Source organism: Thermobia domestica, chromosome 3 (assembly GCF_964235325.1).
Source record: "Thermobia domestica chromosome 3, izTheDome1.hap1.1, whole genome shotgun sequence".
Lineage (NCBI taxonomy): Eukaryota > Metazoa > Arthropoda > Insecta > Zygentoma > Lepismatidae > Thermobia > Thermobia domestica.
In genome coordinates, this window is record NC_137456.1 from 288,716,680 (window position 1) to 288,742,594 (window position 25,915).

Sequence of the window (25,915 nt, forward strand, 5' to 3'; positions counted from 1 at the left end):
CATGAATTTTCCTCTTCGACCCCTTCCTCTTCATACATGCGCAGTCATCTGTATGCATAGTGTCGTTATTCTGTGCTGGGCAGCGACTGGAGTAACATGTCTTTGAGGGCCTGTGCATCAACTATGGATACCAAGAAAGAGTACTTGTTAAATGTTGAATATGGACTTAATTCAATGAAAACGAAATTAACTTGTATTGGAGATACATTTGAACCAGTGATTCGTGTTGGCAAAGGACTTGTGTTTGGAGTGGAGTTAAATTTTTCAGAGTGCGGGAAACTTGTACATTTGACCACATTTGTTACGGACTATTTAAATTCTCAAGTGGAAATTACATTTATAAAATATCTTGGTCGAAAAAACGAACTGGTGGTGCGAAAACTAATGGGCGAAAAATTAGTGATGTTAGAGAAGAAAGGAACACTTCATGCTCCTCGAAATACTGTGTACTTAACTTCAAGTGATTGGCTTTATTTCTTGGAAATATTACCCTGTATTGAACATGCTGTGAAAAACAGTAAAGTTTGTAGTGTTGTGCTACGTGAATATTTCGACTTGTGTACAGATACTATTCGTAATCATGTACAATCGAAGTGTCTTACATGCAGAGGACTTGCCGGAATCCATACCTGTGTAGATGAACAGAGTATTATTAATGGTTGAACATTAGTTTTCGCAGTGTCTCTCTTGATAAGAACAGTATGTGAACATTGATGGTGAACGATTAAAACTGGAAATGAAAGTATTTTGCAAACAAAAACTCATAGATTCAATTATGGATGATTTATTTGATAGTGTATCGACACAGCCATGGTGGGAGGAAAACCGAAACTCAACCTTCGGAGGGTATCTATGAAGTGAACGTCTCTTCATAAAGAAGAAGTAGAAAATTGATTTGTTTTTTTCATGTATACTAAACAACGTAATATCAAATGTAATAAAAATATATATAGTGAAAAGTGAAATGTTTTATTTGTGTGTGTGTTTTGTGTTCGTTTCATACACCTCAATATGATAGGATTTTTAATTTTTTATAAGAAAAAATCCTTACATATTTTTTCTCGTATACTATAAGTGTTACGTATAATAATAATAATAATAATAATCATGATGAATTCAAATTCTTGAAATGAATTTTAAAATAAAAAATAGTATTTGCAATTATCATCATCATCATTATTATTATTATTATTATTATTATACCACTTTGTCTTAAGTATGATAGAACTTTTTTAATGTTTAAAAAAGGAACTAAAATATTTAATATTAAAATTTTAAAAACAAAAGTCCTATCATAATAATAATATTGAATTCACATACTTGATTTAATTTACGAAAAAATAACTTATTAAGTATTTGAATTCATTATTATTGTTATGTATTTATGTGATTACATCATTGAATTAAAAATCAGTTTTAGAATCTTTTTTTTAGAAAAAACACTATGAAATTCTTTAATTCAATAACTTAAAAATATGTTTCATGATATGTATATTTAATTACATAACTGATCATAAAACATATTTATTTATTAGGAAACGGAGAAAATAAGAAATAAAACAATTGTTTTCAAAGAGAAAAGAATACAAAGTGTTTATTGCTGATGAAACTATTTACACAATTAAAACGACGGTAAGTATAGTACATTTTAAAAGAACGTTAGAGTTTTTTTCATTGTTCATGTGATGATAACTTCACAACTGCCCTATACTGTTCACTGATGATGACTATACACAGTTCAATTAATGATACTACTGCTGTTGATGATGGTGATGAAACGTAGATAGAAGTCAATCTGTACAATGATGATGTCGATACGCAAGATGATGATCTTTTACTCTCTGAAATGAAAAAAAAATGAAAAAACGAACTTAAAATTTATTTTATCTATAATCATGAACAAATAAAACAACAAATGATAATACATACAAACACATTATAATAAAGAAGAAGAAGAAGAAGAAGAAATGACTATCTGCAATAATATGAAAAGAAAGTAATCAAAACAAACGAAGAAGAAGAATGAAGACATGATTACCTGTAAAAGTAAATACAGTAAGCGACGATAATTTTTTCTGGAGTTGATGAGAAAGTGTAATGAAATTCATTTAAGGACTTTCCTTTAGCTTTGAAGCATAGGAAAAGATATGAATAATGCCCACATAGGGATGATTTCACACTTTGAATTTTTTTATTATTAAATGTATAAGAAGTGGAATTTCTACGTAGAAATTGAATAAATTGCATTACATATGGAGGAAATCCAAATATATCGAAGTAGTGGGCAAGTCCGTCAATATGAATATATAAGGAAATCCAATGTGTGCCAAGTTTGTTCGAGGGATCTGTATTTATGATGATAGCTGCAGGTAGTGGAACATGTGCTGGTAATTCATTGGCTGCATATATGCAATGATTGTGAAATGATTGTGAAATGATGGCGAAATGATTGTGAAATAAAGAATTTGTTTGCAAAGCATTCAATAAATCTAGTGTAAAGGACATCATGTATAAAATGCAGACTTGTACATATATGATATGATATTTAAATAACGTACCTTTAAAAATCCATGATGATGTTCCTCTGATGAATCACTTCTAAGAGAGATTGGAATTCTCCATACACAATGCAGGAGATAGGTGTTTGTAGAGGCTTCGTAAAATGAACTTCCAGACGAACACAGCCGTGACGTATAAGGTTCCAATGCTGCACAGTGCTGGCTTCTCCATCTTGAGTAATGTCGAAAACAAAGATAGTCAAGGCGAGGAATATTGTTGCCATGACTGGAAAAGTGAATACCTGATCCACAGAATAAGGTATGATATGAGGAAACATAGAGGTTGTTTTCGAAATTTGGTTGTAATGGTTTTGAAGGTACAGGTTTTCCGTCAATGTATAGAGAGAAGAAATTGATGTCAAATTGATTGAAATGAAATGGATTTGAAGTTAGTGTTCCTGTATAGGCATCATTTTGTGTAAACGCCACAATCACTCGAGTTGTTAATAATCCCATAAATAAATTATCAATTGTTTTTGATTGAAGATCCTTTTTAATGACGAATGACTTCATTTGCACTCTTGTGAGAGGATATTTCGCTGTTGTTGATTATAGAAGCTGGTTATGTGCTAGTTTTATAGTAGGACTAACATTAATCTTTTTAATATGTAAAGCAGCGTCTAAAATATTTACTTTAGCCTCAACAGACGCATCACTAGCGATGAGACAAAAGTTTGGCTTTGCATGAATTAACTTGAGACGTAATTCTACTCCTTGGTTTAAAAATTTATCTTGATTAAAAATATCACAATGAAGATGTCCAAGCATGTCGAATTTTGCAATTTTTTGTTAATTCATAACGTTGTTGAAATCCTCTATTACCACTAGATGTTGCATCCATATGTCCAGCAGTATCTTGAAACCAGAATGCACATTGAGGATGAGTATTTTTAGCAGAACCATCATAATTTAACAGTTTTTCAATGTATGATCGATATGGATGATTATGAGATGGAAATGAAATCAGTTTGTTATTTAAATACACTTCCACTTCACTGAACATAGAATTTAAAAAGTCATTAATAATAGCCACAGCTTTATCACTTTCACCAAATGCTGATCCATCAGGCTTAACGATTTGAGCTTCAATGTAAAGAAGGGTATGTGGTAGATCTAAGTATTTATCACTTGTTCCTGGGATGACAAACTCTATAGGAGCATTATCAGCTAGTGAACTGATTGGTTTGTATGTAACAACATGATTATCCAATATACTGGTTTGCGTTGGTTTTGTAGAAAAAATATCTAGTTCACTTTTTACACACTCGCAGGATTAATGATGTAAGAAAGCCGTGATGGTGATGACTTAATCAAGGATATCGTGTGATAACTTCCTCTTCTTATAAGACTGATTTTTCTTTCTTTTCTGTGTACGTTTCCTTTTGCGCTTTCATCATCTTGCGCTTGATGATGTGTAATGATGAAGGGTTAAAGATGGAATGATGTGTAATTTTTCTTTTCCATCGTTGATATCCAGATCCTAGCATAGATTTCAGTTTATTTTTTGCTTTGTCTTGCAAGACGGATCTCGCTTCACCCATTCGTTGATGAAAGGATTCGTTAATAGGTTGATTATCGATGATGACATCGGTAATAACGTTTGCTCCAGATTTTAAAAATTCCTTTCCTACTTTTTTAGGTCCTTGTTTTACTAGTGGCATGACAGAACGAAATAATCCTCCAAGGAAACTTCCAATACCATGTACAACTTGATAAGGGATCCAACATAAACGTTTCCAGCTCCAGAAAGAGCTTGATTTTGATAATATTGTAAATATGGATTTTTCATATTTGTCGATGTTGACGCACTGGTCGAAAATGTAGTTTAACGCATACAGTTCTGAAAGTGAATGCCAGTGGAGAGCCTGTACTATCTCTTATATCTATTTTGATGTTATCAAAATGCATCTTCTCTATAGGCACATAACGTGGATGATTAAAATTTCTATAACACTGCTTCCAAATGTATGATTCACACGATTCATATTTATGATGCGTAATAATGGCGCTACTGTATCTCCAACAAATACAGATTGAATTATATCACAATACACATACATTGTAGATGGAAGTCCTAAACGTAAATTTGGAATGCTTTGGCCTTGTTGCATATCCTTTAAATCAACGCTTGGATCAAACCCCAACATTGCACTAACACTTGGTTATAATGCAACGTCTACATCTATGTCTTTATTAAGTCGTATAAAACAGGTATTAATCTCACGAGTATAAGAAATATGTAAATTTGTGAATCTGTTGTACGTATTTATTATCTTTATCAATTCTGATATGTCAGTGTAATAACGTACAGGAATAGTTATAAATTTCCATTTATCACTTTTTGCAGGTTTGTTAAAAAATTTGTTATTTTCTTCATTAATATTTAATATTGTTGAGGATAATGAATTTCAACAATAGCCACTTCCTACTTTTCATGGAATTCCATTCTTTGATGAAGTTTCGTAGTGTATGATGTTAAGCTGTTGTCAGGAAAATATTCCATAGAACTATTACTGGGAAGCGTAACGTAAAAATCTCCATCAGGTTCCATTGTATTTCTCGATCTTCTTTACGGATGATGCAGGTATCCGGGAATCGAAAGAAGAAGGATATCCTTTCCAATGAACAAGATATTCTTTTCTGCTGCCTTTTCTTCTTGTACGTATGATTTTATCTATGTAAAATGTCTTTGATAACGTCACAGGTTGTAATTCCTCTCTGTAAAATAATCCATCCAGTGGTTCCTTGTTTAAATCTTCAATTTCATAAACAAGTGGATCTCTTTGTATTATCTTTTTCACTTTAAATATTTCCCAAGTCAGATTTTGCATATATCCTTTATCAAATTTACGTTGAGTTTTACTAATTCGCACTGTATCACCAATCTTAAGATGTTTTGAGAAATTTTGATTCTTCTTCTTCTTCATTTTATTATCATATTGATTATGCCATACTTGTAATAGGTTATTTTGAGAAACATTTGCAGGTGACAGCTTTATGCTTGAATGATAACCTTCATTGTATGATTTCACAAGAAGAGCTAATACATTTAAATAATTATACGTTTGATACTTTGTAAAATACTACCACATTTTTCCTTTAAGAGTTCTGTTAAAACGTTCTACAATACTAGCTTTTATATCAGGATTTTTAGTTGTAATATGTTTTATTTTGTTGTCCACTAAGTACTTCTGTATTGTTTTATTAGTAAACTCACTTCCTTTATCTGTTCGGAATGTAATTGGTTTTCTGTCTTTGAACACAATTTGCAATGCTTTTAAGACATAATTTGTACTTTTAGATTTTAATGGCACAGCCCATGCGTATTGACTGAACACATCTATCACTTTAAAAATATAACGATATCCGTCATTAAATTTATGAAGAGATTGAAGATCATTAATATCACTTTCTCACTCATCATCAATGTTATTCACTACATAGAAATCTCTTTTAAAACGACGACGTACAGGTTTGTGTAGCGTATATGTTGTTTGTTGCAGTAACCATCTTCTTATACAATGTATAGGAATTTCCTTCTTTGTAGCTATCCACAACTTAACAGTTGAAAACGATACAGGATGAGAAGGGTTGTAGTAAATCTTGCTTAACTGTTTTTTTACGGTTTCCACCTTGACCATACTGGACGTTTGCAGTTACGTTTCCTTTTCCTTATAGGAGATACTACTTTTTCCTTTTCTTCTTCTTCTTCTTCTTCTTCTACTTCTTCGTCGTTTTCTGGAAACGATTTCAGAGGTATTTTATCTTTTGACGATGGTGGTGCTTTAGTTCGTCGTAAAATATATGACAAACGTTTTGGATTTCCAATAAGTTCTTGAAGTGTGTTATTAGAAGATAAATAATTACAAAATTTCTCCCATCCCGGTGGATTTGTGTGTCCGGGGTCGCGACACATCAGAAATTAAATTAACAATGTGAGATCCTTCTAGTTTATCACCTCTGATGTAAACAGTTCCTTTATTATCCCACGTGATATTATCATCATGTTTCGTTCTATGTAGTAGTAATTCAGCTCTTTACGAAACATTTTGGGTATAGATACTAATATTTCTTCTTCTACTTCAGGCTTCTTTGATTTAGTTGACGTAATTGAAAGTGTCACAGGTTCTTCTTGTTTTCGTATTAAACGTAAATATTTTTGAAGAATATTGTTATACTGATTCCACTTTTCTTCATCACTGAGCGATGATAACTGTAAAATTTCTTGCATTTCTTGATCCAAATTAGATTCACGTTTTTCCAGGATTGTTGTTGTTGGTGATGATGATGGTGTTTGTATACGATTCAGAACTTCAGGTGGAACTAAAATCATCTTCTTTGCGTGTTCCATTGTACTAACGAAATAGTAAACTTGATAATGCACCAGTTAAAATAGGAGCTAATAATGCCGGTAGGAATCCATCCTGCTGCTGCACTAACAAATGCTTCTTCTTCTTTTGGATGGATTTTCCTTTCTTCACAAGATATCGAAACGTCCTCTTGTATCGCTTTAATCTTGCTTTCTGTGTCTTTGTAAGAGGTACATTCCCTTTTAATACATTATAACAACATTCGCAAATATTTCGAATCACTGAAGAGTCTGCATTGGCCAGTATATCTTTACGTAATTTAGGATTTGCTTTGCTCAGCGTACGAAGAAGATCTTCGTGTTTTACTCTTGGAGACATATTGTCAGAATGAAGAAACACAGTTTAAAACAAACATTATAAACACATCTTCTTCTATTTCGATGGAACATAAACGTTATGATAAATATCATCAGGAAAGATATTTGTTTGAAAACTAAGTTCATCTGGCGTATCCTGTTTTAAATCAATAAAGAAATATACATATGGTAACTTTGTTGCGTCGTTGAAAAATTTCTTGAAGAAATTTCGTATTCTCAGGAGTTAGTTGATAACTCAAATGTTTAATTTGTGATTTATCTCTTGGATTTTTAAATAATAGGAGATAAGAACAATTCAAGCTCATATCTGTTTCCCTTTCCCTGATGAAATATGTTTTGTGTAATAAATAGTACACTAAGATTTCTATGATGAGAAACCTTTGTAAAGAAATCAACTATATTGCGGTTCACTTCACACATTTGATCATCAATAATAAAAAGATTTGGTGCAGTATCAGGTAAAAAGTCTTTGGTTCGAGATAATCCATCAATAAATTGTACTTTTGTCGAAATTTCTCTGTATGCATTTTGCCATTCTGCATAGTACCATGAAATATGACGAAACGATGTATTAACCATACGTGATAAATTGGACAGGAATCGTATTACAAAGGAAGTTTTTCCACATCCACTTGGTCCGGCAACAATACATGAAAAGGGATGTTTCCACGTCGTGTCCATGTTAAAGAGTATGATCATTCTTTCTTCATACGTATATTTATAAAGGGCCTTATTACATTTCTCTTCTTCTTTTGTTGGAAGTAGTGTAGCCATATGGAAGAGTATCATATGAATTTGATATTCTACGTCGTTTAATATAATTTATCTTATAAATTTTTGTTTCGGGCATGCTGACGATAGTATTGTCATTCCTACGGCAAATTTTTTCTATTGGTAATTTTGATTTCCGTGGGACGAGATTCTACTTCTTCTTCCGGATCCTCTTCACTATCTACTATCATTTTCTTCATTACATCAAAATTTAGGTGTTTTGAAGTTTCATAGTTTAATGAAAAGCCCCGTATCTTGCATACTTGAAACTCCTTCTTCGTGGTGGGATAAAAAATACGTAATCCATAGTTCTTGGAACTAGTCGAGAAGTATTCTGAAATATAGGCCTCTTTACCATACTCGAGTACTTCATTTGTTAAATCGCCTAAAAAGTCACCAGTTAGAATTGTAGTTTCACCAGGTTTTTGCGTATAAATGACTGAATCTGTATCAAAATACAATATCTGAATCTGTACAAAAATCTGTACAAAAATCTTTCTTGCAGTTGATCTAAATACTTGTACAATTCTAATCTTGCTTGTGCCGTTGTGTATGCGGCTATAACGACGTTTACTGTTGATAGTGAAACAGGAACTTCATCTGTGTATTGCCAATATACATATACCATATTATCATTTACTGGAAATATTTGATGAACGTCTATATCATGAGATGTTAATTTCTCATATAATTCTTTTGGATCATTAATAATGCTTACATTACCCATGTTCTCACGTTGTCCATATTTTCTCCAAAATGAATTTAACATTAATTTAACTAAATTTCTAAGTGCTGGATTATGATGAATTTTATTTTCATCGAGACGTATTCCTTCCTTTTCATAAAATCGCTGAATGTACTTCTGCTTTAGATCATCTGTTTCACACCATGCTGGCCATCCACTAGCTTCCGTTTTTGCTTTCAGGAAGGTTTTTATGTACTCTGCAAATAAGCCGCCACTTTTTGTTTCTTCATCATATTGAACAACATCATATGCCCAAATTTCATGAATATCTATTATTTTCCTTTTTCTAGTGCTTTTCTTACTTCATCTGCTACCCATGTACCATGTAGAACTCGCTCCTCATCGTTGTGATTACAAGATGACTGGTTTAATTCATCACAACATGTACGACAAAGTGGAAACATCAATCTATCATTTGACTTGTAAGGAAGAACTGGGTGTAAGAGATTTTTTGGAGGTAGAATACTTAGTTTAACTAATCCTTCAACTTTCTCAATGGTGGGAATATTTGAATCTCCATGTAGATAGATAGTAGGATGACGAATTGGAAACTTCTTAGTCTTAAAGATAAATGGATAAAGCGAAATAACATCTTTATATTGGATTGTTTCTCCTTCAGATACTTGTGCTTTATGATACAACTGTATGGCATTCACACGTCCTCCATAAAAAGCGTCACGAGAATTTATGGTGTTTTCTTTGTATACGGATGATTACTAAAATACTTCTTCACATCTTCATTTCCGGCCAATTTTTTTTTAAATTCACAGCCCCATATTTCATGAACTTCACAGCGAAAATCTTTTAATTTTCGGATTTTCTTCTTTGTTGTTTCATATCGAAATTCCATGGTATCTGTAGCATTGTTATTGATGGGTTTATCTCTGTCGTTAGGGTAGCAGTAGATACAGCCATGTGTAAAATCGCCCTCATATTCCCACACGTGTATTCTTCCTGTATTGGGATCTGTCCATACACCATCTACTTTCGTTGATGCAATTCGTTTCTTCTTACTACGTGCAGCATTGGTAATTTGTATGTTTCTTGTTTTTTTCCCCCAAGCTATCCATTGTACTGCTTCAATTGACTGGACATCTCTCCATCGATACCCGTTCTTTGGTATGATACCAATCTGGGAGACCCGGGTTCGATTCCCAGCGGGAGCTCATGTGGTTCGGATTCCACGTTAATCAGTAGGTCCACGTCTCATATAGCCTCGCTGCTGAAAGGGACGCTAAACTAAAATCAAATCAAATCAAAGTATGATACCAATCGTATTTTCCTTTAGGAAATTTCTACGATATATCAAATTACATGCACTGGCGATTGTAATGCATTCCAGTATGGGATTTACATTTGTTTCAGATTCAAATGTATTCATAAAGGAAATACATGCTTGACGTAATACTTCAACATCCTGTACACAATATTTGATGAGTTCTTCTTTCATTTTAAAGGTATCGTTTTGATGGTCAGTATACCATTGGAGAAACTTACGTCTTTCGTCTACTTTCATGCTATTTGCTCCATAATATATAATGTCTGGAAGTGTACCTTCATATGTTTGGTTTTCACGTCGATTAAAAAAGTGTGGGAAATATCCTTTGCACGATTGAAGACCAAATGCACCACTTAATTTACTTAAAGGCATAGGAAGAAAGCTTAGTGAATCAATGAATGTTACGTTCCCTATTTTAAGAGATAGAATTTTTGCCCCATTCATGATTACTTCTGGAGTCCAATTCATCTTCTCAACCATGGTCTTAATGATGAAATGTGCATCATAGCCCTTAGAATTATCGGCTACACATGTTATTGATTTAATGTTTGGACGACGTTGCTGAAGATGTTTTAGAAAGTCTTCTATTACATTTTCTCCGTCAAATATATTTTATCGTTTTCCACAAACGATACAATAATTTTTTATGTCGTTGTCTCCATAACATCTGTAACATGTATGCTGACTAACCAAGACGTATATGCTCATATATGTTTGTGTCCTCCTCTTCTATTTTCGTATCTTGTGTGCATTCAAAATCATAAAACACAATCATAGCTTTCTTCTCCATGATAATTTTTTCAACGACCTTTTTTGATTTTCTTCTTTCATTCACTTTCATGTAACATTCATGATTGGATGGTACTATAGCTTAGCAAATGTTGCAATAAGTTTCTCCACATACGTGAGAACGTTTTTCTTTCACTACATAAATTTTCAAACACTGGGCACTGCATTTCACAGTTGAACATAAAGGCTTTCCATTTTGATACGGCGCTGACTTGTGATAGACATAGGATGACTGGCCATAAAATTCTCGATTACAATCATTGCATGTAATATGGGTTTCTTTAAAGTCACATGGTGGCTTCTGATGGCAACAACATACAGCTGTACAATGTTTTAAATGTTCATGCTTTTTTTCATATTTCTTATGACAGCTTTCACAATAAAACTTACAGCTAAAACATGCTGTCAAGCTTTCAATGACGTTGTAGTGGTTATCTAAAAAGAGTAAATTTAAAGCAGTTCTCTCGTTATCACTTGGTGGTGCTTCAAACATAACATCACTTCCTGAAAAGCCCCTATACACAGTGATTTTATAATCCTTTAAATATTCCTGAAATTTACGGATTTCAGGAATTCCACCACCATGAGTGAGATCTACATCGGCAGATTCACACAGATCTTCTGCTTTTTTTCCTATGATATATTTACTTTGATGTTTTACATATCTATTGTATTCAGTTTGATTTCTTCCCTTGTATTTTTTCACTCCTATGGCAACGACAATTGCATGCGCTAAACATCTTGTGCCTTTATTCTTAATTGTGATAATACCACGTTTTGCCATTACATATTCTTCAGTATTCATAACATATTGTTTCAAAGGACCTTGTCCTCTCGGCATGAGTACATGATGAAAATTCACTATGCAATCTTCATTTATAAGAAAAGCCGCATTGGTTTGCAGTACTTTCTCATAACTTGTCCATAGAACTTCTGCTGAGAGATTTCTTGCTTCTCTGAACGATAACCAAAAAGGGCGGTGTCCTTCTCTTTCATTTGTAATTGTTATTCATACGTAATGATGCTGGTCCACATCACGTAGCAAATAATCTATTAAAGCACGTAGACTTGTTTCAATTGCAGTAAAGGATTTTCACCTGCATGCACAGGGGATAGACGGAATCTTAACATTGTACCAGCCATATTGTATCTTCTATATTGTCTTCTGCGTTCTTCTATTATATGAAATGTATTGTTTTCATCATTACGGCTGTTATTTCCAAATCCTACTTGTACATTTGAGTTTCGTTCTGCTGCAAATACGGATAGCAAGTCGTCCATTCTTTTTTCTATTTCGTCTAAATTGATTTCTATTTATGTATGTTCTGTATTAGCCTCAGCTAATATTTCCATAATTGATGGATATATTACTTCTTGCTGATATTCTTCTTTTCAGTATTGGGAAATAAGTTGGTAATCCATTTTTCTAGTTCCGTTTCGTAGAACTCATCTTCTTCTGTTTTCTCTTCCTCATTGTAAGTCTCTCCTATTATTTGGGAGAACGTTAAATTTAGCAATTCTTCTTCTTCTTCTTCTTTTGTTCTTTCTTCGCCGTTCTCTTCTTTTGTTCCTTATTCTAACCATTTTTTTAATTTGGGCAGTACGTTCGGATGCTTCCTCTTCTTCTCCTTCTGTTATCATTATATTACCTGCACTTTCCAATATTTCTAATAGTTGTTCTTCTTCTTCTTTTTCTTCTGCAAATTGAATTTCACTAGCTGCATCTCTTCCTTCTTTTTCTTCGGTATTGATGATCATTTCTTCTTCTTTTTTCTTCTTCTTCTTCTATGAGTTCTTCCACCTTTTGTGTACCTTTCTTCATTTCATCATCTTCTTCCTTTCTCCCCTGATGATCTGCTTCTTCTTCTATTCTAATTACAGCATCTATTTCTCTTAGAAGAACTTTCGTCTCTAAATTTACATCGATTACCTCTTCTTCTTCTTCTGTGTCAATAATAAATGCGGTAATCTCTTATAATAACTCTTGCGTACACTTGTTTTCCATTTTTACTCCCCGGATGTATATACGTAATGGAAAACAAAAATTTTCTAATATGTATATGTAAATAGTGGATATATAAGTATTATTTCAAATAGAATATAAATAAAAGCGCTTTAAAAGAATATATGTATAAATAAAAAGGGATATATATATATATAATAAGTTATATATAATTTATATATATATAAGTTATTAACAGTGGAATAATAATAATAATAACGGTAAGGATAAGGAAAGTCTGATAACGTATATTTGTATCCAACCTAAAATAAAAAAGAAATGCATTTCTTTACTTATACACATATTCCAAATAAATCTAAACAGTATATATATACATAATTTCAATTCGTTATACGGAAAAAGCAGAAGTTTCAAGGGGAAAATAGCATACCTTTTCAATAGTTAAAATGAATTATAACTTTTTTTCGTATTCCACGGGAGTGAAACAAATGTATGTTCACAGTTTGCTTCAAGTGTATTATCTAATGTATAAACGCTCTCTACGTGAATATTATACCTATTTCCTGGAGACCCCCCAACTTTAACCACCCTTAGATGATGTGTTATTGAACTCAGACTTTCGTCATTGAACACAGTCACCCCGAAAACTATCTCTTTGACACTACTATTGTTGATTTTAAATTATTTTTACGTGTCTCAATATCAACCCTGAAGACCCCCAAACATCAACCCCTTAGATGATGTGTTATTGAACTCAGAGTATCATCATTGAACACAGCGACCCCGAAAACTATGAATTTGACACTACTATCGTTCATTTTAAATTATTTTTACGTGTCTCAATATCAACCCTGAAGACCTCCCCAACATCAACCCCCTTAGATGATGTGTTATTGAGTTCAGAGTATCATCATTGAACACAGCGACCCCGAAAACTATGTATTTTACACTACTATTGTTCATTTTAAATTATTTTTACGTGTCTCGATATCAACCCTGAAGACCCCAAACATCAACCCCTTAGATGATGTGTTATTGAACTCAGAGTATCATCATTGAATGCAACGAACCCGAAAACTATGTATTTGACACTACTATTGTTCATTTTAAATCATTTTTACGTGTCTCGATATCAACCCTAGAGACTCCGCAACAACTTTAACCCTCTAAAATGATGTGCTATTGAGTTCAGAGTATCATCATTGAACACAGCGACCCCGAAAACTATGTATTTGACACTACTATTGTTCATTTTAAATTATTTTTACGTGTCTCGATATCAACTCTGGAGACTCCCCCCAACTACATAACTGTGGGACGTAAAACTTAAAAATTCCCATTAGAATAATCGTCATAAGAGTTGGACGTAAAACTCAGATTTCATTTCATTGTTTCTCTCCTTAGATCTTAACTCGCGGGGTTTGGAGGTGACGGTGATTCGCTGGAAGAGCGTTCACCTCTGGTGTATGGGGTCCCAGGTTCAATATCGTGTCCCCATCAAGTGAACATTGTGGCGAACAAACACCGTATACATGAAAGGTCGTAGGTTCAAAATCCTATTCCAATCAGAATGAACTTTGTGGGGGACAAACACCGTGTGCGTGAATTTAATTCAGTAGGTCCACGTCTTATATAGCCTCACTGCTGAAAGGGACGCTAAACTAAAATCAACTCAACAACTCATCACCACCGTCTCCATTAGCATAGCCGCCATAACTGTGGGACGTAAAACTTAAAGTTTTCCCATTAGCCGAATCGTCATAAGAGTGGGACGTAAAACTCAGGTTTTATTTCATTGTTTCTGTCGTTAGATCTTAACTCGGGGGATTTGGGGGTGACGCTGGTTCACTGGTAGAGCGTTCACCTCTGGTGTAAGGGGTCACATGTTCAATATCCTGTTCACATCAAGTGAACTTTGTAGTGGACAAACACCGTATACATGAAAGGTCGTAGGATCAAAATCCAGTTCCAATCAGAATGAACTTGTGGTGGACAAACACCGTATACGTGAATTTAATCCAACTCTTTCTTTTGTAACATTTCATTCATTTCTCATCACCACTGCCCCGACGGGAGCTCATGTGGTTCGGATTCCACGTTAATCAGTAGGTCCAAGTCTCATATAACCTCACTGCTGAAAGGGACGCTAAACTAAAATGAACTCAACTCAACAACTCATCACCACCGTCTCCATTAGCATAGCCGACATAACTGTGGGACGCTAAACTTAAAGATTTCCAACCGTGAAAGACAGACAGACCTTGTTGACTTTACTGTGAGACGTAAATCTCTTCAGTGTTCAAAGATTTCATTTACATACAGAAAGATAGACAGGTATGCATCATGTCTTGCGTCAGCTGATATGTAATGCGAACCAGAAAACATTCAAGAATTCCATCTTATCATTTTCTTAGAAATCAACGTACAGTGAACAAAAGCATCATACAAATTCGATTATATGTATGTGTTTTTAACGTTAGAATTTCATCTCTATGGAACACGGAAAACACAAAGCAAATACATTGTCTGGAGGGCATCTTAGTTCAGTGGACATGTTTCTTACCATATTTTTATACTTTTTTCATCAGCGACATCGGTGACTCACTTATAAAGCGTTCACTTCTGGTACATGGGGGAGGGGGTCCCAGGTTCAATTTTCTGTTCCCGCCAGATGAACTTTATAATGAACAAACACCGTGTACGTGGATTTCCTCTGGGTTCCCCGGATCGTTCACCCGTAATGCACGAAACATCATGTTCAAATCTGCTCCAGACAAGTGAACTTTGTGGTGGACAAACACCGTATCACTTTCCCCTCCACTAGTCTAGTAGTTATAACTATAGGACTAAAACTCATAGATTTTATTTCTTTTTTCTCTCGTTCCACATTTTTTTATTCTATCATCATTACTTAAAGGTGAAGTGAATCGATGATCCAGGTGGAATCACCCAAGCACATACTACAAACACATATATAACTTTTTAAGACATAATATGATTTAACATACAATTAAATGTACTGTACCTTTTATCATTCGTTTAGCAGGGCTATAGGTCAGTCTGTTACGAGTCATCAAAACATTTGATAATGTTATTTTATCTGTTTGAAACTAAACCATTTTAAGATGGAGTTCAATGTGCTAGCAAACAGAGAAAGAAAGAGACTAGCAAAACAGACATTCACATATATGTATGTATGTGTCTGTGTTTTTTTTAATGTTAGAACCTGAACGGAACTATGAATAAATACGCTTGTTCTTTCAACTGCCTTTATAACTAAATGAAGAAAGAACATATATATATTTTACTTACCTATTTTAATAAGAAGAATCGCTATCACAAAACACACACTATAGTTTTAGGTTGAAAACACAATCAATTGGTAGGCTTTAATCGTAATAACTGAAAGCACAAAACACACACTACAGTTTTAAGCTGAAAACAATCAATTGGCAGGCTTCAATCGTGATAACTGAAAGGACTCTGATGAAGATCCGGTAACCGTTCAAGAGTCCTTGCGAGAGGGGTGGGGCTTGGGAATTAAAATTAGCTAAGCAATAGAAGACGACTAGAAAAGGCATGTTTTTTGATGAACCTATAGCTGATGGTAACCCTAAAAGGCATGTTTTATCTTGTTTCTAGCAACAGGATGTTCTCACAAATTATCATTTTCCATGCGCTCCTGTGGGATAGCCATAAAAGGCTATGAACATAACAACTAAACAGGAAGTGATATCGATTTACTTGTCATAGCAGACATCATCATGTGAATATCCATATAACACATTTCACATCCTACGTTTTTAAACAATATGATATGCTATGAGAAGCTTTCGCTATTGGAATATGCTCAATCATTGGAATCCATTCGCAGGAGGTCTGGGGGAGGAGTGTATAGGTATGTGTTTCGCTATGAGACTCATATATGACTTCTTGTCCCACGTCTTAAAAAAATGTGAAATACAATATTTACCTTAGCAACTAAGTCAATTTCGTGAGAAGCTTTGATCATTTGAATATCACGTCTTCTACAGACACTTTGTGGGAATAGGGACAAGGGGATAATCAACACGATTTTGCATGGGTATGTGTTTCGTTCTGAGACTGATATACTGTGTCTAATCACACGCTTTAAAAAAATCATGACATATAATATTTACCTTAGCAACTAAGACCAATTTCATACAATCTGCTGAGAAGCTTCGAACATTGGAAAGCATGCTTTCAGTTCATAATCTACAGTCATCTCGTGGGAATAGGACCAAGGAGCTAAATCACTTATGCTCTTTGGCTTTCCAGGAGGAGTAGAGGGTGACGGGGGTTCAAATAAACCAAAATTTTCCCACTCGCTTCTGTGGTAGCCGTAAAAGGCTATGAACATAGCAACTAAAGGCTTGTCGAAACTTGCTTCCCAATTCCAGGAAATGATATCGATTTCTACGAAAACAAGATCAAATTTCGCTGACTCGGCCGTCTATACGCGGGGATATCTACTCTTGTCGCTTGTATGAGACGAAGCGTAAAGTTATCAAGTGACGGCGTGGTAGAGTTAGGAAGGTCCATCTCTTACGTGCAGAGTCCTGGGTCGATTCCTGCTCGAAACTTTTTGTTTTTTTCCCTTTAACCAGCAAAGTAGCCACTTCCAACTACGAGTAAAATATTAATTCATCATATATTTGTGAAGTTTTGTCAGTTTTCCATTAGACATCAGCTAAACACTTTCATGAACTCAAAAATTCATTTCAAACAGTTCATTCGATTTCCCGTATAATCGGACAGACAATCACGACGTCACTTTTACATATTGACAGCGTATTTAGAGCTTGTCCCCTTTTCCTCTCAAAAGAGGATCTTTAAGGACAACGGAAAATGGGCTCACTTATTTGAAAATAAGGTGTTTATTTTCATCTCTTCCTCTTATGATATATGCGTTAATGAAATATAGAAACTCGACTGGACCAAATGCTAAATGCGGTATATTAAAACATCTGAGGTGCTTCATCTTATTTTCAATGATAAAGGCACAACCTCGATGTCATAATTCTTAACTATTGAGCAAAAATAATACAATTTGCCCCTATTCTTACCGTAATACCGAATGTTCCGGGAGGTGTTATGTTTAATGTTTAGCAATACCTATCATTTTTCATGCTGTCAACAGTCAATTAATGAATTTTGTGTGTAATATGTATATGACATTGAATTTAATGTGTCACGCTAGTAGGAAATTAAGCATGAAAGCTAAAACATTGTTCAGTTTCAGTTCTTAAGAGATTTTCTTTCCAGTCTTTTTATTATTTTGTCAACAGCTTACAAAACTCTGGCACCTGACTTTTGTATGCATAGTCTTCAGCATTTTTTCCATATATTTTTCCCAACGTTTAAGTCCTTTAGGCTAAAAGGGACGGATGATTAATGAAAATAAATTCAAGTTAATGTAAACTTTTAATTGACTCTTAAAGGGAATCCAACAAGAGATTATTTTCTGTCAAACAAGTCTATGGATGTTTTCCGCGGAATAGTGTGCTATGAAAGTAAAATAAAACCTTAAAAGAACTTACGTTAAGACATTTAAGCATAGAATCTTAAAACAATTTAGAGTAAAGGCAAACTCACTGCAATATTTATTAATTAGTATTAGAATTTTAGACAAAGGGTCACTATGCATTATTAATTCTGGACTTTTATTTCCTGTTCGTTTAATTTATTATTCGCTAGACTGACTAATTTCTGCAGATTTAACTCGAAAAAGGAATGATTGCATTTAGTAGGTATATTAATATTATCATTCTCTTTATATAGTGTTCCCACCTCAAGCAATCAAAAATTCCCTCAAACACTAAATATCTCTCGTTTAGTGTTCGTAGGCGAAACGGAAATAATCGTTTTGCTTACAGATAAGGTGAAAGTGAGATAATGATATAAATTGCTGGAAGGTTTGTAGGCAAAACGGGAATAGGCCAAACGGGAATACATCGTTTTTGTAAGATGAGAACAGCCTGAGGGCAATTATCTGTACTGATTGCAAGCATCTGGAAGATTTTTTCATAGATTTTGACAGCTCCAAATAAATACATTAATTAAGTGTAGAACGAGTGCAGTGGTACCGGTAGTCTATTTTACTTTCATTGGTGCTGTTCTTATAAAGATGGGTAACAAACATATTTTACCGTTCCAATATTTAAAAGAATACTTTTTCTTAAAAGCTGAATATAATGGTGATATAATTTAAAAGTAAAGTGTCTGAAGTGTCCCACTGGGAAATATTTATCAAAAACTAGGGTACCATAATTAACGGTATACAGTAGGGGTTAATATGAATAAACTGTGTTCTGATGAGCAGGCCTACTGTACTACTAGAAAATAATTTGTTGTTGGTATGTAATATTGGAGTTCTTTCATATCAGTTTGCGTGTCCTACTAGAATTCAAGTCGAGTTTCGTGTGGAATCTAAGGCAATTTTGTCGAATCGAGTTCCGAGACGGTTAACTGTATTTGACGTCGAGTTTCGAGTCGAGCCGAGTTTGATAAATGGCACGCTCGTTAAGCTAGTTTTAGAACGACTTCCAGCATTTATGCACAGCATAGGATGGAAGGTCATTTCTATATCAACTTCATGAATTAAAGGGAACTTGTATTCCTCGAAAGGCATTTGTTGGTCCTTCCAGGTCAATAGAACAACGAAAACGCTGATCCTAGGAGTATTTTAACACGCAACTCACTACAACGATACAAGAGAATGTTAATAAAAGGCTTAACAAGCTGGAGCTCGCTACAATAGTAGCAACGTTGTATGCCAAACAACCATATGCTTTGTAAGAAATGCTAGGGGTTGTTCTGTCCATGCGTGTCGACCACGTAGATTAGGCAACAATTCAAAGATCACAAGTTCGACAAAATTCTCCAAGGTGAGGAAAAAGCTGCGTGGGAAAGCTTGAAGAGTGTTTGTTCACAGATCTTGGGAAGACGCCGAGAAACAAATTACAAACAACTAGTAGCAAAGTTGTTATCGTGCTACGAAAATCTTGGTTGCAATATTTCTCTGAAACTCCACTTTCTTCATTCACATCTAGAATTCTTTCCCGAAGATTGTGGAGCAGTAAGTGACGAACATGGTGAGCGTTTCCATCAAGATGTGGCTGCCATAGAGAAGAGATATGAGGGAAAGCGGAGTTCTAACATATTCGCCGACTACTGTTGGACTATTGCAAGAGATGCTCCAGATGTAACCTACAAAAAACAAGTCAAGCGAAGACGCTCAAAATACAACAAACATAATCCTTTAAAAGAGATCACTTGAAACTTTTGCCTATATTGCAGTGTAGTTGTTGCACAAAAAGGTATTTGTATATAAGACTCCAAAAGTGCATTAGCACTTGCAATTCTCCTTTTCCTGCAATAGCAGGCAACCCGAAAAGCTCGGCGCTTCGGTGGGTTGCGAATTTGGACCAAACCTCAATTTTGTAACAAATATATCAACGTGACAAACTGCAAATAAGAGAATAAAACAAATTGTTAAGAATGACAAGTTTGTATCGGCACGGAATTAAATGAGATCAAAAGTTAAAAAATGATCTTACTTAAGCAGTTCAAAAAAGATGAATGGCAAGAAAGAGATACCAGAGGAAAGCATTTCTCTCTCTCCCCAAAAAGAATCTCATAAAAAAAGATATAATGTAAACGTTTAATATAAAAGCGCCACACAAAATTTTGAAACTTGACACCCGAAAGGCAAGAACAACTGAACCGAATAATGAAATTCTGCAAATATATTGCACACGTAAAATGAGGGAATACGGTTTCGTATTTTCCAAAAAAAAAAAAAAACGGTTGGGTGGGGCACGGAGCGCTGTAAACATTAGATCACAAAATATTAAACGTGCTCGTTACAGTATGTCTGATGTGTGTAAAGGACATGAAAATTTGCAACATAACTTGGTGTATGGACAATACGCAAAAGTAAACGAATACCGGTTTCTTATTGTCTGCGGAAAAACGGTTTTTGGGGGCAAAAGCCCCAACCGAAAACTTTGAATGTTGACGATCGAAAGGCAAGAAGAAATGAACCGATTTGAATGAAATTGTGCACAGATGTTGCAAACGTAGAATGAGGATACGAGTTTCGTATTTTCTGGAAAAAACGGTTGGGTGGGGCAGCGACGCCTCCAAACCATTGATCAAGAAAAATCAAAAGTGCTAGTAACAATATGTCAGATGTGTGTGAAAGACATGAAGAGTTGCAACGAAACGTTTTGTATGGGCAATACGCAAAAAATAAAGGAATACGGTTTTTTTCTATTTTCTGCGAAAAATCTGTTTTACGGATAATCCACACAAAATTTTCAAAGTTCGGGCCCGAAAGGTAAAAAGATGTGAACCGAAGTGAATGAAATTTTGCACAGATATTTTAGACATATGGTGGGGAACGGGCCCATCCAAACCTTTGATCACGAAATATCAAAAGTGCTAGTAAGAGTATGTCAGATGTGTGTAAAGGACATGAAAAATTTCAACGAAACTTTGTGTATAAACAATAGTCAAAAAAATAATGAATACGTTTTTTTTTTAATTTTCGGGGGGAAACGGTTTTTGTGGACAAGAGCCCCCATTCAAAATTTTGGAATTTGATCCAAAAGGCAAGAAGAAGTGGACCGAAGTGAGTGAAATATGCACAAATATTGTAGAGCTAAGATGAGGGAATACGAAAGATGAGGTATTTTCCTGAAAGAAAAAAAGACTGTTGAGTGGACCAAGGAGTTGAGTAGTGGGAGGAGTGGACCGAAGAGAATAAAATTGTATGTAGATATTGGATATGTAAAATGTGGCCTTTCGTGTTTCACAAGTGTCTTCTCTCCAGCCGATTTTTTCAAATTTGGCAGATCGACTACAAGCACAAACAGTATAGCGTATTTCATAGTATATCAGCAAGCAGGTTTAACGCTTACAAACTTTTTGTGCATAAACAAGAACACGTGTCGATTTATGTTCAGTTTGCTGTTGTTCTGATAAATTTGAAGCAAAATGGATAGGGGCACTTGAGAAACACGAAATGCCTTATTTTACAAAGGGACTATATAATATCTACACTCAATTTCGTTTGCTTAGGTCCAATCCTTAGTACGCTATTACGGTAATATTTACTTTTTTTTGATGAGGCCTAGGCCCCAACACTGTCCTAAAATATTAAAGCATGTTTACTTTATTGTTTTGCAAATTGTCCCTGTACGAAGTTTCGTTGCAATTCTCTATATTCTTTAGGAACTGCTGACGTATGCTTATTTGCACTTTTGGTATTTCGTAATCAACGTTTTAAAAGGTTCGTTTGTTTTAAGAAAAATACAAAACCTAATTATTTCATTTTACGTCTACAACATCTGTGCACAATGTCATTCAATTCGGTGCACTTCTTGTCGCCTTTTGGTCCTCAAATTTCAAAATATTTCGGTGGGGGAACCTAAAACCTTTTTTCCGCAGAAAATAATAAACAACATTTTCGTTTCTTTTTTTGCGAATTGTCCCTACAGAATATGTCGTTCCAATTCTTCATGTCCTTCAAGCACTTTTGATATACTGTTATTAACATTTTTCATATTTCACGATCGAAGTTTTGGAGGTGTCTGTGTCCCACCTAAACGCTTTTTTTTCTTCAAGAAAATAAGACACCCGTATTCCCTCATTTTATGTCTACAATATCTGTACACAATTTCATTCACTTCGGTTCACTTCCTCTGGCTTTTCGGGCGTCACTTCCAAAATTTTGGGTGGGGGCTTATGCCCCCAAAACCGTTTTCTCCAGATACTAAAAAAAATGTGTTGGTTTATGTTTTTGCATATTGTCCCTACACAATGTGTCGTTCCAATTTTTTATATGGTTCAAGCACTTTTGACCTACTGTAATTAGCACTTTTGATATTTCAAGATCAAAGTTTTGGAGAGTTCTTTGTCCCAAATAAACGGTTTTCTTTTTTCCGGAAAATTAGACACTCGTATTCCCCACGGTGGCGATGAAGACAAATTCGCCTTTAGAGAAATAAATGACTGAGGTCTTTTTAATTTGGCCAATCAGAGCTCCTTTAATCGTGTAGTTTCGACGATAACAGCTTTTGATTAGATAACATGCAGTTGCCATGTAACTTTATTACTTAAATGACGCGTGTCTGTTTACTTTATTTCATAGTTCTCCCATATTAACTTTCTAATGATCGGTGACAATTTCCACTTAAGACCGCTGCCATTTTTAAAATGTTCCCCATTGATTTATATAGGAAACTATTTCACTTTCTGAGCCGAAACGAGACGGAATTTCTAGATTATTATTTACTGATTTCTTCAGTGTTATTATTAGGTTGTCTGTATTAGTTAAAATTAATTTATTTGATACACAGATTTAATATTATTTAAAATAGAAAGAAATATGAGCTAGTGAAGATCAAAAGCATTTGGTCTATTTCTGCTTGGAAATTGAGAGAAACGAAAAAGCTAAGGACAAATTGTATTATCTTAGGAAAACATATGATGCAGTACTAACACAATAGCTTAACATCTGTAAGTGAAATTAGTGGAATTCAAATCGTTTTTTCGTAACTTCATCTTATATTGCCATCTAGTGGCGAGCAACAGAACTCGTTGATGAGTGGATGTTGGTCTCACGGAAGAATATCAAGCTTGTATGTTTCTGCTACTCTCAAGCGCTAAATTCAAAGATCAGTACCTGTGTGAAAAAATCATGCCACGAATAAGTAAAAAAAGGTCGTTTGTTTTTATCAACGAAGGGAAAGAAAAGAAGAGGATTGAACTTAAAATGGTGGAGAGAATAACAAGATATTGTAAGCGAAGTTCAACGTAAAATATACAATATAATGCTTGTCATTATAAATAAACCTTAAATGTGGGTTGGAAGAATTACTCAGAAGTTTCATCTCGTATTTGTTTCAGGCGGGCTCGCGTGTGACGTTGCCAACTCTTTTGTACGTGTTCTGAGTGCGGCACAGTCACTATTAGATCAGCTGAGGGAAAAAAAGAAAAACTTCTCGCAAACTCAGCAAATTGTTTTTATTCGCACTATATTAACATTTTAGTTTCTCACTGTGTTATTGTTTATAACTAAGCTATGATCACAGTCCAGTTCACAGTCATCTCCAGTAATCAGTGCCAGATCTAGGGGCAAGGGACAAACGCTCCGAGCGGCAGTTTAGGTGACAGGAAGCCGCCAAAGCTCCTAAAAAGGAAATACAATCACTTATTGAATTCAATTTGGCCTAAACGTCTCTCAAATTTTAATACCAGTATGCTCATACATTTGTAATGTTAATGCATACAACCTACCTTCCTCTACAATTCAAAATAAGTACGCTGGTCTCCATTGAAAATTTAAAAAAATGGACTACGTAATGCGAGACCATGGTGCCTGTCACGTCGGCTAGTGTTGTGTAACTCAGTGTTCGGCAACTTCAATTTAAATCATTTGCAATTGATCAATCAATTTAAAGTAATTACTCTGAAAATTAATTGCAATGATTTCAATTACTATTGATTTCAATTTGTAATTGTCAATTAATTACAATTGCAATTGAATTCAATCATAAAATTTGCAATAAAATTTAAGTCAAATGTTAATTGTTAATTGGTCACCAGACAATTGAAACTTTTTATTGTTAAATGTTAATCGCAAAGGGTGCAATTGAAACATTGAATTCTTAATTGCAATTGACAATTGAAACTTGTAATTATTAATTGTAGTTGTTAATTGCAATTGAAATCAGCAATTAAAACTGAAGATAAGAACATATGTGTGTATTGTGTTGTCCACTAGTTACTGTTTTACGTATTTCAAATAAGACACTTATAAGAAATACTGGATAACTAACAACCCTTCGCCTCTGGGAAGAAAGACGTGAAACTCAGTATTTTTTAAATATATTATGTTTATGGTTCTATTCCCCTCGACTCGACGCGAAGCAGACATCTTTGAGCTTGACTCGAGAACTCGACTCGAAAAAATTTCCCAACTCGACTCGAATTTGGAACGACTTTCGAGTCGAGTCGAGCCAAAACAAGTCAATTCAAGCTAAATCCTTTATCTAGTTCAAAGTACTACTCACTTCAAATATCATACATGGACAATATAACTATCAATGATACTACTACTACTACCATAACTAATTATTATTATAACACGGTGTATAAACATGGAATATAGGCAGTTTGTATCTGAACACTAAACATTAGTTGACTGTCGACTTTGGTCGTCTAGAAATCTTCAGGAGGCAAGGGCATCGGTCACGAGGTTCTAGATTTGAGTTCAGGAGAAGCAAGTATTCGGGCTCAAACCAATAACTGTTAAAAGTTATAGGACTCCAGCCAAACCTGTTCAAAACTGCTCGACCTGGGTTTAGGGTTGTCAACGTCTCAAGCGGCTCGCCCACAGCTCATTCACTTATCGAGGTGAACCGATAAGTGAGCCGAGCCTACAGCTCACCCAACCGAGCCAATTCGAGCCGATGGCTCACCGAAGCCGAACCGACCCGAGCTGAATGCTTACCCCAACTATCAGCTCAGTTCATCTGACTCGAACTCAGTCGATCGACTCGTTTCAACGGAGCTGGTTCGAGCCATTGACTCCAATCGAGCCGAGTCGACGACTCGTCCATACGAAGCCGGCTCAAGCCATCGTCTCAATTGAGCGCAGCCGATGGATAATCCCAAACAAACCAGCACAAGGTGTTCGCTCAGTTGAACCGGTGAGCCGGTTGACATCACTATCTCGGTTGGGCTTTTGTTTTGGGTAAGAAATTAGACCGTGCAGTTCTCAGCCTTGATGGTAAGATTTACAGTATTTACTTATATTGGTGCTCACGACGTGATTAACTTGTTCCGCCACTAACGAATTTAAAAAGTACTTAGTTTTGCATCTTTTGTGCGTGTTTTGTGTCACTTTGTTCGCCTATTTTCACATTGTGTGCGTCGCGGGAAGTGGGTCAAAATGGACCTCCAAGGTGTGACGAAAATTACCCACTGTTCCGATACTATCGAATTTCGAAGTCGTTAATTTCACATCGCGTACCCTTTTGTGCGCCTGTTTCGACGTTTTGTGCGTCAGTGGAATAGGTACAAAATGGGCCTC